Raw genomic sequence first — 13335 nt, 5'->3', positions numbered from 1 at the left:
GGGGGCTCCTCCTCCTAGTCATTCTGTTGATGGGTGTTTGAGGGAATGTATAGAGTCGAAATTATTGACCAGAACCCAAGCAAGATGCACCTGTTTTCTTGGGACCTTAGGGTTGCTGGCCTCTTGTTTTCCCAGCCTGTCTTCTGGGGGCGGGGCTGCCACACTGTTACTCAGGCAACCCTGTTTGGGCGGAGTTGCCCTGCCCCCCTGTGGCGGGGGATGGGCTCAGCGGGAATCAGTCTTTGGAGCTTTTGTTCTCTGGCGGCTTTCCCGGTGGCTTTCCACATCTCTTCCATGAGTCAGAGCAGAAGAGACCATTTCCAACCCTCTGCCTCAGAGCAGAGAGATCGCAGTCTGTTCTTCAGTGAGCTCTCCAGGCCACACTGTCTCTGTTTCTGTCCATGCTGCTATAAACTGCAGCATCCTGGGTTGTGCGCCCCTCCGCAGCACTCCCAGTCCTGCCTCCAGGTCGGGGCACATCTCTGCCCTTTGTGCTTCTAAAACTGCCAGCCGCTCCCAGGTTGCCCATGCAACCCCGCCGCTCAGGGTTTCCGTCCCGGGGGCTGCAGTCCACAGGCGCAAACCCCCCCCCCCCCCGCTCCGGGTTTCCACCCCGGGGGCTGCCCTAAAGTCCTTTCCCCACCGTTACCAGTCTGCGAGTCTGTGCCCCGTCCGCAGCACGCCAGGCTGTCGCTCACCGGCGGCGTAGGATCCCCATGGCCAGGCACCCTCCTGCTGCCATTTATCCTCCGATATCTGCCCACAGAATCATGGCTCCTGCTTCATACCTAGAAACCAACCACCTGCGATATTCTGCTTGTAAAGATCCCGATCTTCTTACATCTCAGGCTGGTTTCGTGGGTGCTCAGAGTGGTCTGGTGGATATCCAGCTCAATTCCGGGGACCAGTTGAAATAGGGTCCCCTACTCCTCCGCCGTCTTTCCCCCCTCTGAAAACCATTTTATACTTTTTAATAAGGATTCAAAAAATACTTTTAACTCCAAGAATTTAGGTGCCTTGTTTAGATCTGTACAATTTAATTCCTTATAAACTATCATGTAACTTATAAATTCATCAGTTACCTTAGAAAATAACTATATAAACCATCTCTAGATAATTTAAAATAACCAATTATGTGAATTTTCATAAATTTTGTAATTCAGGCCACCTGAAGGTTAGGCACATAGGTCCTGAAGTTGGAATGGCTATGTTTGAATCCTCGCTTTGCTACTCATTAGCTAAGTGATTTCCACTTACTTTTCGTCTCTATGCTTCAGTTTTTTCATTTATAAAGTGGGTGTAGTAGAATTTACTTTGTAAGATTTTATGCAGAATAAATGAGTTATTCATAAAATGATGTTTCATACAAGTGTTTATTAAATAAATGTGTACTTGATTTATAGCAAAGATGCTGATGAATTTCAATAGGGGGTATATGTTTTGTTTTATTTCATTTTCAGTAAATGGTGCTGGGGCAATTGGATATCTATGTGGAAAAAATGAATCTTGATAATCAAAAGTTAATTTGAGGTCAGTTTTATATACAAAGATGAAAGATAAAACTACATAGATTCTAGAAGAAAATATAGGAAAAATCTTCATGACCTTTGTATAGACAAAAATTTTAGAAGACAAGTACAAGCCATTAAAGGAAAACATTGATAGATGGGACTTAACCAAAATTTAGAACCCTGGGCAATCAAAAATACACTAAGAAAATCAATAGGGACATGATGGATGAGATAAGATATATATATTATATATAGCCAAGAAAGTGTTCATATCCAGAACATATGAAAAACTCCTTCAAATAAACAAGAAAAAAAACATCCAAGATAATCTTTAAAAATGGACAAAACTCTTAACCAGGGACATCACAAGAAAGAAAAGCAAAGTGGCCAGTAAGCATCTGAAAAAGTAATCAATATATTTATTTATCAGTAAAACACAAATTAAAACCACAATGAGATTCCACTGCACACTCACCATTATGGCTAAAATTAAAGATTGACAATGCCAAATGTTGATGAAGCTATACAACTAGAATTCTCATACTTTTCTGGACAGAATATACGCAGAGCCATGAGACTGTGCCTTATAATTCTCCAAATCCTAGCAGCCTCCCTGATTGCCTTACCAAAAGTCCCTTAGAGTTGGTTACTACCCAACCTTTAGGTTAATAACCACCCAACCTCCTTTCTTCCCATCCTTCATGAGGTGTTCAGATTTGCATTGCGCCTTGATTGCTCTCTTAGACTTCCCCACCTCTCTCTCCGTTTTCTCTCACAGTTGCTTTCCCTAATAAAATCTTTGTACATTTAGTCCCATTTTAGTGTCTGCCTCTAGGAAGACCTGGACTAACATCAATCCACTTGGAAAAAAAAAAAAATGTTTGAAATTAAACCCAAAGGCTAAGTACTAGCACTATTCCGAAGTATAAGTTCAAAAGAAATAAGTACATATTCCACAAAAAGACCTGTACAAGAATGTCCATAACAGTTATAGTCACAATAACCCCAAAGTGGAAGTAACTCAAGTGTCCTTCGGTAGGAGAATAAACAAACTGATAAATTTATAAAATGAAATACAATGCAATAATAAAAAATGAAATGCTCGTACACTAACATCATAATTGAATCTCAGCAGTATTTTGCTAAGTAAAATAAGTCAGACACAACAAGTATATAGTCTGTAATTCTATTTATATGAAGTTCAAAAACAGATAAAATTGATGGTATAAAAAATAAAATGTCATAAAAATATTATTTCTCCAGTTGATGGTCACAAAAATTAGTACCTCAAATATTAAAATGTTAAAATGTGTAAAAAATATTGAACAGAACATTTAAAGTTAGGTAATTTTGTGTGCTTTATCATAGATTGTTATCCCTCAATTAAAAAAAATACAAAGTAAAATAGTAATACATTTATTACATGATATATACAATATGTAGGTATGTATAAATATATATACATGCATATAACTAGAATCTAGTTTTCCTCAGTTGAATTCCTGTTTCTTTAGGTTGTTTGACATTAAGATAATTTTATTTTTTGAATTATTATCCATCTTTTACAATTTCACTTTTTAGTGTTCATTCAAGTACACATGAAAGGGAACAGGATAAGTTGAACTACAGGTAAAGAAACTGCCTTGAGAAAAAGATTATGTGCTAGGAGTTTCACTAGAACCATTGTGCTGAGCAGGAAAACCCATGACTTGTTCTAGTAGGCAGATCCAATAGAAGTATTTTTGGCTCAACACTCATCTCTAGCTACAGGCAATTGTACCTCATTCAAATGAGAAGCTTCTGTATGACGTAGAATGACAATTGTTGAAGAAGTAGTGGGAATGCCATTCTGTCTCTCAGCTGCTATAATTGGATAGCTATATTTTGGGAAAGAAATATGTTTAACTTCCTTCCTTATGGCTACTGTCAATTTTTTTCTTAAGAGCTAGACATAGTTTTGTGCTTGAAATGATTCTAGGATTTTTTTTTTTTTTTGACTAGACATGGGGTGGGTGAATTTTTTTTCTTTAAGCACTGCTGCTGAAGAGAGGTTCTTGATTTTAAATAAGAATTTTATACAATATTTATGCATGCCTCCTTATTAGTGTGAGCAATTTTTCCACTTAATGCTGGTAAAAATGACAGTAAAAATATCATTTTTGTTGGTGCAACTTCAGAGAAAAAAATCATTGTACTTATTAAATAAACTTGCCATAAAGAGACCTCTTTTTATTTGGTTATTGAACTTAAAATCTTGCAGGGCAATGAATTCTTATGAGTTGTGTGTAATTTATCAGTTTTATTTAAAAGATATGGAACTTGGAATGACTGTAAAACTCTTCAGTTTTCATCATCCCTCTGCCATCTATGTATGTACTGGATAAATCTTAACAGGTTCTATAAATGGAGCAATAACACCCAGGAGAATATGGCTTACCTGTTCATGCCAAGTGTGTTACATTCCCAGCAGTCATAGGAAAAAAAAGAGATTTGGTATTGGAGGAAGCCTTAAGACAATCATTCTCACAATGTGGTCTGGACCTTCCTTTTTATCACTGAAGTATATATTATTTTAAAATTCACGTTCCTGCCCCCTCTACACAGAATTTATGGGCATAGAGCCTGGAAATCTACATTTTTGAACTTGCCACCCAGATGATTCTTAAATACATCTATTTCAGATCTTAAATACTTTTTATTTAAACCGAGAATAAGTGTGATGGTTACTCTTGGAACTATACTTCACACTGTGCCTGCTAACATTACTCATTCTATTCCCACAGTATAAACTAGCACCAACAAGACAAGGCAAACAAGTATAGTATAATAGTTGTTATTCAAAATGAGTTTTAAATAATCCTGCCTATTTGTTAGTATTATACCACTCAAGCAAGTAACTGTATTTTGTTTTCATACAAGAACTTTGTCTTACAGTTATAATTTAATGATATCTACAAAGGAGATCTCAGGGATATTACAAAATTTTAAGTTAATTCTGGCATTAGTGATTGCTATAAATTATAATGAAAAACAATGATTTTTTTTCAATTTTATAAAATGAACAAAGGAGATAAAATGCTATTTATTGTCCCTTTCCTATTAATCTAAAATTATGCTGATGAATTCAGAAGAATAAAAGAAAAATATTTACCTTGAGGATTTATATTTTTGTAAAAGAACCAGGTAAAAGATAAGAATCTGAGACTTCTAGTTTCTTTCCTACAGACATGATTCAGTTTCATGCCAGAAATCTCAAAATTCTTAACAAACTTAGGACATGCTTTTAAATCCAACACAAATGTGAGAAATAAAGGCAAAACATTTCATTGTAGGATGATATTTCCTTTAAAGTTTGAAGTGGGTACAAGTGGAACTGTTAAATTTTACCTATTTAAAATGTGAGAGACTTGTCTATTACAATGATACCAGCTCGCCTTTCACAGGCTATTGGGGAGACAGCCAGTTTTCTTCTACTTACTGAATGAAGAAAATCGAAGCTGAAGTAGAGAATTCTTGTCCAGGTTCCAAATTTAATGTCTTTTTTTGGTGCTGATTTGCTTATTTAATCTGGGCCATATTTGTATTTGTACTTTGACTAATTCAATGATGAAATGGTAATAATATAGCCCACTTACCTTTAATGTTAAAATGTAGTAGAACTCTGGGTACCTGGGTGGCTCAGTTGGTTGGGCAACTGCCTTTGGCTTGGGTCATGATTCTGGAGTCCCAGGATGGAGTCCCGCATCAGGCTCCCTGCTCGGCGGGGAGTCTTCTTCTCCCTCTGACCCTCCCCCCTCTCATGTGCTCTCTCTCTCTCATTCTTGCTCTCTCTTAAATAAATAAATAAATAAATAAATAAATAAATAAATAAATAAATAAAATCTTTTAAAAAAAATGTAGAACTCTGATATAAACAACATTCAAGACAGGGTAATAGCTAGATATTTTTATAATACTGCTACAGTAATGAATTCTTAGTATTTTGTTATTAATTATTATTACCATAAAAGAAAAAAAACTCATTAAGGAAAAGTACTTTTGTCCCTCTTCTTCCTACTATCACATACAGGTAGTGATATTCTTACTTCATTGATGAAAAATTTCAATTTTTTCCATGGATTTTTTCTGAGGTCCAATATTTATAAAGGAAGTTAATAAAATATAAAAATTAATATTGGTAATTGTTAAAAATTGTGCTTTGGGATTATGAGGTGAAATAAAGACTTTCTTTCTTAAAGTCCACACTAGGGTGTTAATATGAATTATAATGAGGCTATGGGAAAGCACCTGGCTCTTATATGAATACTGTCCTTAAAAAAGTGTTTCTAAAATATTATATCTTTTATGTTTATGAAATCATATATATATATACATGTAATATTATATGTTAAAATATGTCCATTTATAAATTATATAATTTGTATATAATATATGTATATGTACATATACACAAATTATAAATCTACAGCTCTATATCTTCCTATAGGTATCCTAAGATAGATGCTCAATTCTTTGAGAAAGAGTTCCCTTGGAGAATCTGCCTCTAGCTCTGGAACCACCCCTTCATCTCTAACTTTCATCATACATGTCCAGACTGCTTCAAGTCTAAGGTAACTCAGTGGAATTTCCAAACATTGCATAGTCATAGTTTTACTGCAATTATACATTGAGTTTCATAACTGGAAACAGACAATCAGACTTTCTCACAGGAAGCCAAGCATAAACCTTGTGGCCACAGAACAGCTTTATATTCTTCCCTTCCCCAAACCCCACTTTTTCAAAACTATAAGAATTTATTATGGTTCCAGCCACTTCAGGAGGATAGACTTCTTAGCCATTTCTCAATTTTGGCATTCAGTTGGTAATAATTTCTTAATTTACCTTCTCTACTGATTTAAGGGCTGAAGAAAGAGTAGGGATAACTTTATAAAATATGCACGGTGCAACCCAAATGGAATGCTTGTGGCTAAATGATATTTGACACTATTTGCAAGGCTAGCAATTTTAGAGCAAATGCTGGAGATTAACGTGCTCTTTTCAAAGAAGGGACAAATTGTTCTCATATCATTGATTATAGGAAAGTGTTCCCCCCCCCCAAAAAAAAGAATGACTGCTTGACTTGTCAGATGTGAAAATCTTAGGCTTTGGAGGTAAGAATATAACCTCGTTTGTAGATTGATATAAGTCTGAGACTTGGTCTATCACTGATAGTGCGTGGGCCTTGGACAAGTAACTTAGTCTCTTGAAGCTTCAGCATCTTCATCTTCAAGTGGGGATAATCCATTCAAAATGTATTCAAGCAACATGTACTCTGCTCATGGTCTGCCAAGCATGCAGTGATGGTATCTACTTTATAATACTGTTACAAAGACTGAAAGAGATGATGGAAGTTATTTTTTAGAATAGGCCTGGGACATAAAAAAGGCACTCTATAAATGTTCATTACAACATTTTGTTGACTATTTTTTGCTATTAGGTAACTTTTTAAAATTGAATTATGTTTATCAAATAAAATGTTTAAATAGCCAATTCCCTAGAAATTAAAAATAAGTTTAGTGGTGATTTTTTTTTAGATTTGACATAAAAAGTAAAGGCAACAAAAGCCAAAATAAACAATTGAGACTGCTTCAAACTAGAAGCTTCTGCATGGCAAAGGAAATTATCAACAAAATGAAAAGGCAACTTACTGAATGAAAGAAAATATTTGCAAATGATATATATGAGAGTTAATATCCAAAATATATAATAAATCTCATAAAATGTAATAGAAAAATTAAAAATGGGCAGAGGATCTGAATAAACATCTTTCCAAGAAGACATAAGGTTTTGAACAGGTACAAGGAATGATGCTCAACATCACCAATCATCAGGGAAATGCAAATCAAAACCACAATGAGTTATCATCTGTTACCTGTTAGAATGGCTATTTTCAAAAAGATAAGAAATAAGTTTTGGCAAGAAAAGTGGGCAAAAGGGAACCTTTATGTACCCTTTTGGGAATGCAAATTGGTGCACTATGGAATAGCACAGAGGTTTCTCAAAAAATTAAAAATTAAACTATTACATGATCCAGCAATTTCATTTCTGGGTATTTTTCCAGAAAAATGAAAAACACTAATTCAAAAAGATATATGCACCCCCATGTTCACTGCAGCATATTTACAATAGCCAAGATATGGAAACAACCTCAGTGTTCATTGACAGATGAATTAATAAAGAAAATGTGATATATATCTCACATGTATTATATATGAGATATTATTCAGTCATAAAAAAGAATGAAACCTTGCCATTTGTGGCAACATGGATGGACCTTGAGGGCATTATGTTAAATGAAATAAGTCAGACAGAGAAAGACGAATACTGTGTGATCTCACTTATGTGTTGAATCTAAACAAAATCAAAAAACCAAAAAGTCCCAAAAACCAAGCTTCATAAGATACAGAGAAGATATTGGTGATAGCTAAAAGTGGAGGGCTGGGGGGATGCCAAATGGGTAAAAGGAGTTGAAAGTTACACACTTCCAGTTTAAAAAACAAAACAAAACAAAACAAAACGCCAAACAGTTTTTCAAAGTGGTTGCACTAGTTACACTCCCATTAGTAGTGTATGAGAATTCCAGTTGCTCCACATTCTTTCCAACATTTGGTATTATAACCATTATAATGGAGTTTTGGTCTCTCATTTGGCTTAATTGTCATTTCTCTGATGACTAATGATGGATTAGGATATTTCCATTTGCTTTTTGACCCTTCATGTGTCTTCTTTTGTGAAATATCTATTCCAGTCTTTTGCCCATGCTTTAACTAGGTTATTTGTATTCTTAACATTGAGTTGTAAAATTTTTTTGTATATTCTGAGTACAAGTCCTTTGTCAATAAATACAAATAGTTTCTCACAGTCTATGGCTTTAAATTTCATTTTTTAAGTGTCATCTTCTAAGGAATAGAAGATTTTAGTTTGAATAAAGTCCAACTTATCAAGTTTTCTTTTATGCGTAGTACTTTCTGTTTTCTGGGAAATCTTTGCTGGACCAAGGTTGTATAGATTTTCTCCCTTATTTTAATCTACAAAGTTTATATTTTAATTTTTACATTTAAGTATATGAACATTTCAACATATATTAATTCCTTTTGAGAATATAATCCTTTCTGTGATTCAAGAAGTTTGAGAATGTCACCGACTCCTTGTTGGAGAATATAGAAGTACCACTAACAACTAACATACACATTTATTTTTTAGGTGAAGCCATTGCAAGAAATGTGCTATGGCTTTGTGAATTAAATAGGATAACATGTTTACTATAAATAGTATAAGATCCTCAGTTTTTAAGATTTAAATCCTAATAGTGCTGAACAGATGCCAGCTAAGTAATACCACATTTATTTTCATGAGCTTTTCTCTTATCCAAATTCTCAGCTCTCACTTTAGTACTATGATTTAACAGTGGGAAATCAGATGAGAATGCAAAACCAATACAAGCTTTCTAAAAGGAATTCAGCAGTATGTGGCAAAGTCATCTATGTATTTATCCTTGGACCAGTAAAATGACTCCTAGGATTATATTTCAAAAATAAAGTGGCAAAAAAAAAATAAACAAAAACAACAATAAAGTGGCAAAAATCCAAAAGGTCTTTGCACAAGACCATTTACCATAGTACAGCTATATTAGCAAGTTTGGAAATAATTCAACCATCATCAATTAAAGACTGTTGAATAAATTATGGTTCATCTACATTTTGGAATAATATTTAGTCACTAAAGAAATAGAGAATATATTCATATATTGTTCTGTGGAAGTCTCCAAATTGTATTGTTAAGTAAATGACAAATTAAGCATGGAGAAGTATGTATAATATTTGTTCATTTCTTTAAAAAAAAGAGTAAAAAATAGATATATCATAAAAATTATATGTAATGTTGATTTATAATTATATAGTTTTGAATATGAAGAATAACTTCAAGAATAAAATAATAAACTAATGAAAATTATCTAAGTGAGGGAGAATAAGTTAAAGGAATCAGGGTTAGAAACTAGACTTCACAGAAAATACATTATTTCATACATATTATTTACAACTATGTAAATGTTTAACATAATTATAAGAAAAATCTAAATTCTAACAACAGCTTCTAAGAACCAAAGGAAAAAATGAATCTAGCAATGTATTAAGTTGGTGCCTAAATCATATAATGAGAAGTTATTATGAATGACTGTTAAAGGAAGTAATTTGATGGTGAATTTCTAAGGAAATATAGCACACACACACAAAAAAACCCCTATAAAATAAATCTCAAGGTATTTTCAGTAATCATATAGTAGTGGTAATATCAGTATTCTGAAATTATTTTATATATGTAAGAAAATATATGTATTTATAAATTAAAAACATTAAGTAAAATCTTAAATTTTTACATTTTGACTTCAAACATTGATATAAACTAATGACATGTCTTTTCTTAAGAAAGAAAAGAAAACTCTAGCTCTATATAGTGAATTAGCTTAGAAACTGATCAACATAGTACTAGTAGTATCTCTAGCACCAAGATTGTTGGCTTTAAATAACATTTTACACTCAAAGGATGCAAAACTTCTTGGAGAAATGGCTAACTCCAGACCTGGGGCAGGAAATGTGCAAATGAACTTGGAAGATATGATTATAAGAGAAAGCAATGAAGTTACCAAAGACTACTAAAGTTAGGTCAAACAGAGGTAGGAGGCAGTTTGAGGCGATTCCTGCTGCATAAAAGTGAGACATTGGTGAATATTCTAATAATAAAGAAAATGGATCTAAACACAGCAAACCTCTTAAACTATCAGTCCATGATAATGTAAAATCCTCACTGGTCATTATATCACTCATCCATTACCAATGCTAATCTTGTAAAATAAAACACCCTCAAACTCAGGGGCTTAAGCAAAAATCACAGATTCTTGCTCATGTGTCTGTGGGGTTCCTGGAAGTCAGAGGCTCTAGTACAGGTTTTGTCTGGGCTTAACTCCAAGCAGCAGATGGGTCCAGTTCCCCTCTACGTTTCTGTCATCCTCTTTGGGTCTGCAACAGACTGATGAAAATGTTCTTCTCATGACAATGACAGAAGACAAGAAAGAAAGCCCAACCACACAAACACATATGAAGCTGATTAATGCTTCGTAGCTGCTAACATGCCTTTAGCCAAAGTAAGCCTGAGCCCAAAGTCAGGAAAGAGAACTGCTTCTGCTAAAAATGAACTGAAAAGTAACATAGCAAGGATGTAGACACAGGTAGGATGAAATATTAATATCAATGATTTAATCTTCCACAGTCACTTACGGGATCCTTTAAAGAGAACCAACTAATATTATAAAATATCAGCAAATAAAAAGATATTTTAAAAAAATACCCTGCCTTTCTAGTGCAAACTATAAATCAAGAGTTGATGGAGAATATATTTCTTCAACTAATAAAAAAAGAAGAAATGATAAAATCAGAATATTATCATTATTTTTTTATTCTTAAATGGAACAAGGAAAATAACAATACCAGAGTGATCAAGAAAACAATTAATAACCTACCTAGATAGACTCCCACTAGTCAAAGATGATAAAATTTGAGCATTGATAAACATAATACTAGCAAGACACCAAATTCATTAAAGTATTTAAACACAAGTCATAAAGATATTAAACACAAAGAAAATTTATACAAGCAAAAATAACACAGTGTTGATGTTATGATGATAGAAAGAAATTAAATCATTATTTTAAACATAAGAAAGAAGAGAAACAGGCATTTGTCCAGCTCTTCCTATATGAACTGTAACTCAGGGTAACCAAATAGTTGATAAGAGAAAGTTTCTTTTTTTAAAGATTTTTTATTTATTTATTTGAGAGAGAGAGAGTGAGCACGAGAGGGGGGAGCGGGAGAGGGAGAAGCAGACTCCCCGCTGAGCAGGGAGCCCGATGCGGGACTCAATCCCAGACTCCAGGATCATGACCTGAGCTGAAGGCAGTCGCCCAACCAACTGAGCCACCCAGGCACCCGAGAAAGTTTCTTTTTATGTGAGTATTTCATTTACTAAATCAATGAGGGTTGAATGAATTAGAATATCATTATTCTGCAACCCCTAATGAAATAATAGACTTAAGCAATGATGTATCAATTGCTAACATTACCCAAAAAAATGACAAATAGCTATTACATATCTCTTGAATAAAATACATAATGCCACCTATAAAGTAGTATTCCCAAAATCTTTTTTTTTTTTAAAGATTTTATTTATTTATTTGAGAGAGAGAGAATGAGACAGAGAGAGCACATGAGAGGGGGGAGGGTCAGAGGGAGAAGCAGACTCCCTGCTGAGCAGGGAGCCCGATGCGGGACTCGATCCCGGGGCTCCAGGATCATGACCTGAGCCGAAGGCAGTCGCTCAACCAACTGAGCCACCCAGGCGCCCCCGAAATCTTTTAACTTCAATTTAATCAAGTCTCTAGACCTTACCTTTAATTTATTTCAAATGCAGGGGAGACAGAAACATGCTACATTAAACCAAGGGATACAATTTGCAAAACACAGAGTGTAGGGAACTATGATGTAGAAACTGCTCAGAACAAATAAGATTGTCCATGAATTGATGATTATTAAAGTTGAGTGAAGGAACGGAAGTTTGTTTTGTTTTTTTAAAAATTTTATTCTTTTGACAGAGAGCACAAGCAGGGGAAACAGAGGCAGAGGGAGAGAGAAGCAGGCTCCCCGCTGAACAGGGAGCCCAATGTGGGGCTTGATGTGGGGCTCAATCCCAGGACCCTGGGATCATGATCTGAGCTGAAGGCAGACACTTAACTGACTGAGCTACCCAGGCGCCCCAGGAACCCGGCAGTTTTTAATCCTTTTTTTTAATATATCTGAATTTGAGTAATATATTTTTTTCTTAAAATAAAGTAAGTCACTAGGCATTTTTTGAAAGGTGTGACTTAAACAGACAGAACATGTCTTATTTTGGGAATAGAGAGCCCAAGTTGTCCTTTAGGCTGCCTGACTTAGAGAACCAGAAGATAGTGGCTAGTGGACATTTTCTAAGTCATTCCCTTCTGAATACTACTTAGAGTGCTGCCTAATATCAGTGACATTGAGAAATTAATAACAAAACTAGAGTGGGTGCTATTTTCCAAGATTCAGAAGTCAATCTTAAATCCAGACCAGTAACTAAAATTCCTAGGATAGGGGATTGAACAACTAAAAAAACCTCACCCATGTGGCCATATTCATGCATTAAGCTAAATATGTTTCCTGTATCTGGTGGTCAAACATCCGGAGTATCTTTATAAATGACTAGTGATGTGGACGCCTGGGTGGCTCAGTTGGTTAAGTGTCTGCCTTCGGCTCAAGTCACAATCCCAGGGTCCTGTGATCGAGCCCCACATTAGGCTCCCTGTTCAGCAAGGAGCCTGTATCTCCTTCTACCTCTGCCTGCTGCTTCCCCTGCTTGTGCTATCTGTCTTTCCCTGTCTCTCTGTCAAATAAATAAAATCTTTTAAAAAAATGACTCATGATGGTATATCATCATGAACAATTGTATATTTCATAATAAGAAATTCTTGGTGATGTGAAACAGTTAATGAATTGCCACCAATACTTAAAGAAGTAAGACGGGGACATAGTAATTCTGTGTCATTTTTATTCCTTAAGCATTCATGAAGAGCTGGCATTAAATGACATAATTTATTTTGTGCCATAAGACTCTGGTGTGCTAGAGCTCTCTTACTGCTCTGATGTCATTAAGCCTCTTCACGAAAGTTATCTAGTAAGAATTGTAATAGTGCAAGACAATGTGGCTCCAAACG

The sequence above is a fragment of the Leptonychotes weddellii genome, chromosome 10 (genome assembly GCF_054177405.1).
Source record: "Leptonychotes weddellii isolate Sample4059 chromosome 10, ASM5417740v2, whole genome shotgun sequence".
Taxonomy (NCBI): Eukaryota; Metazoa; Chordata; class Mammalia; order Carnivora; family Phocidae; genus Leptonychotes; species Leptonychotes weddellii.
Note: the sequence above shows the minus strand (reverse complement) of the source record.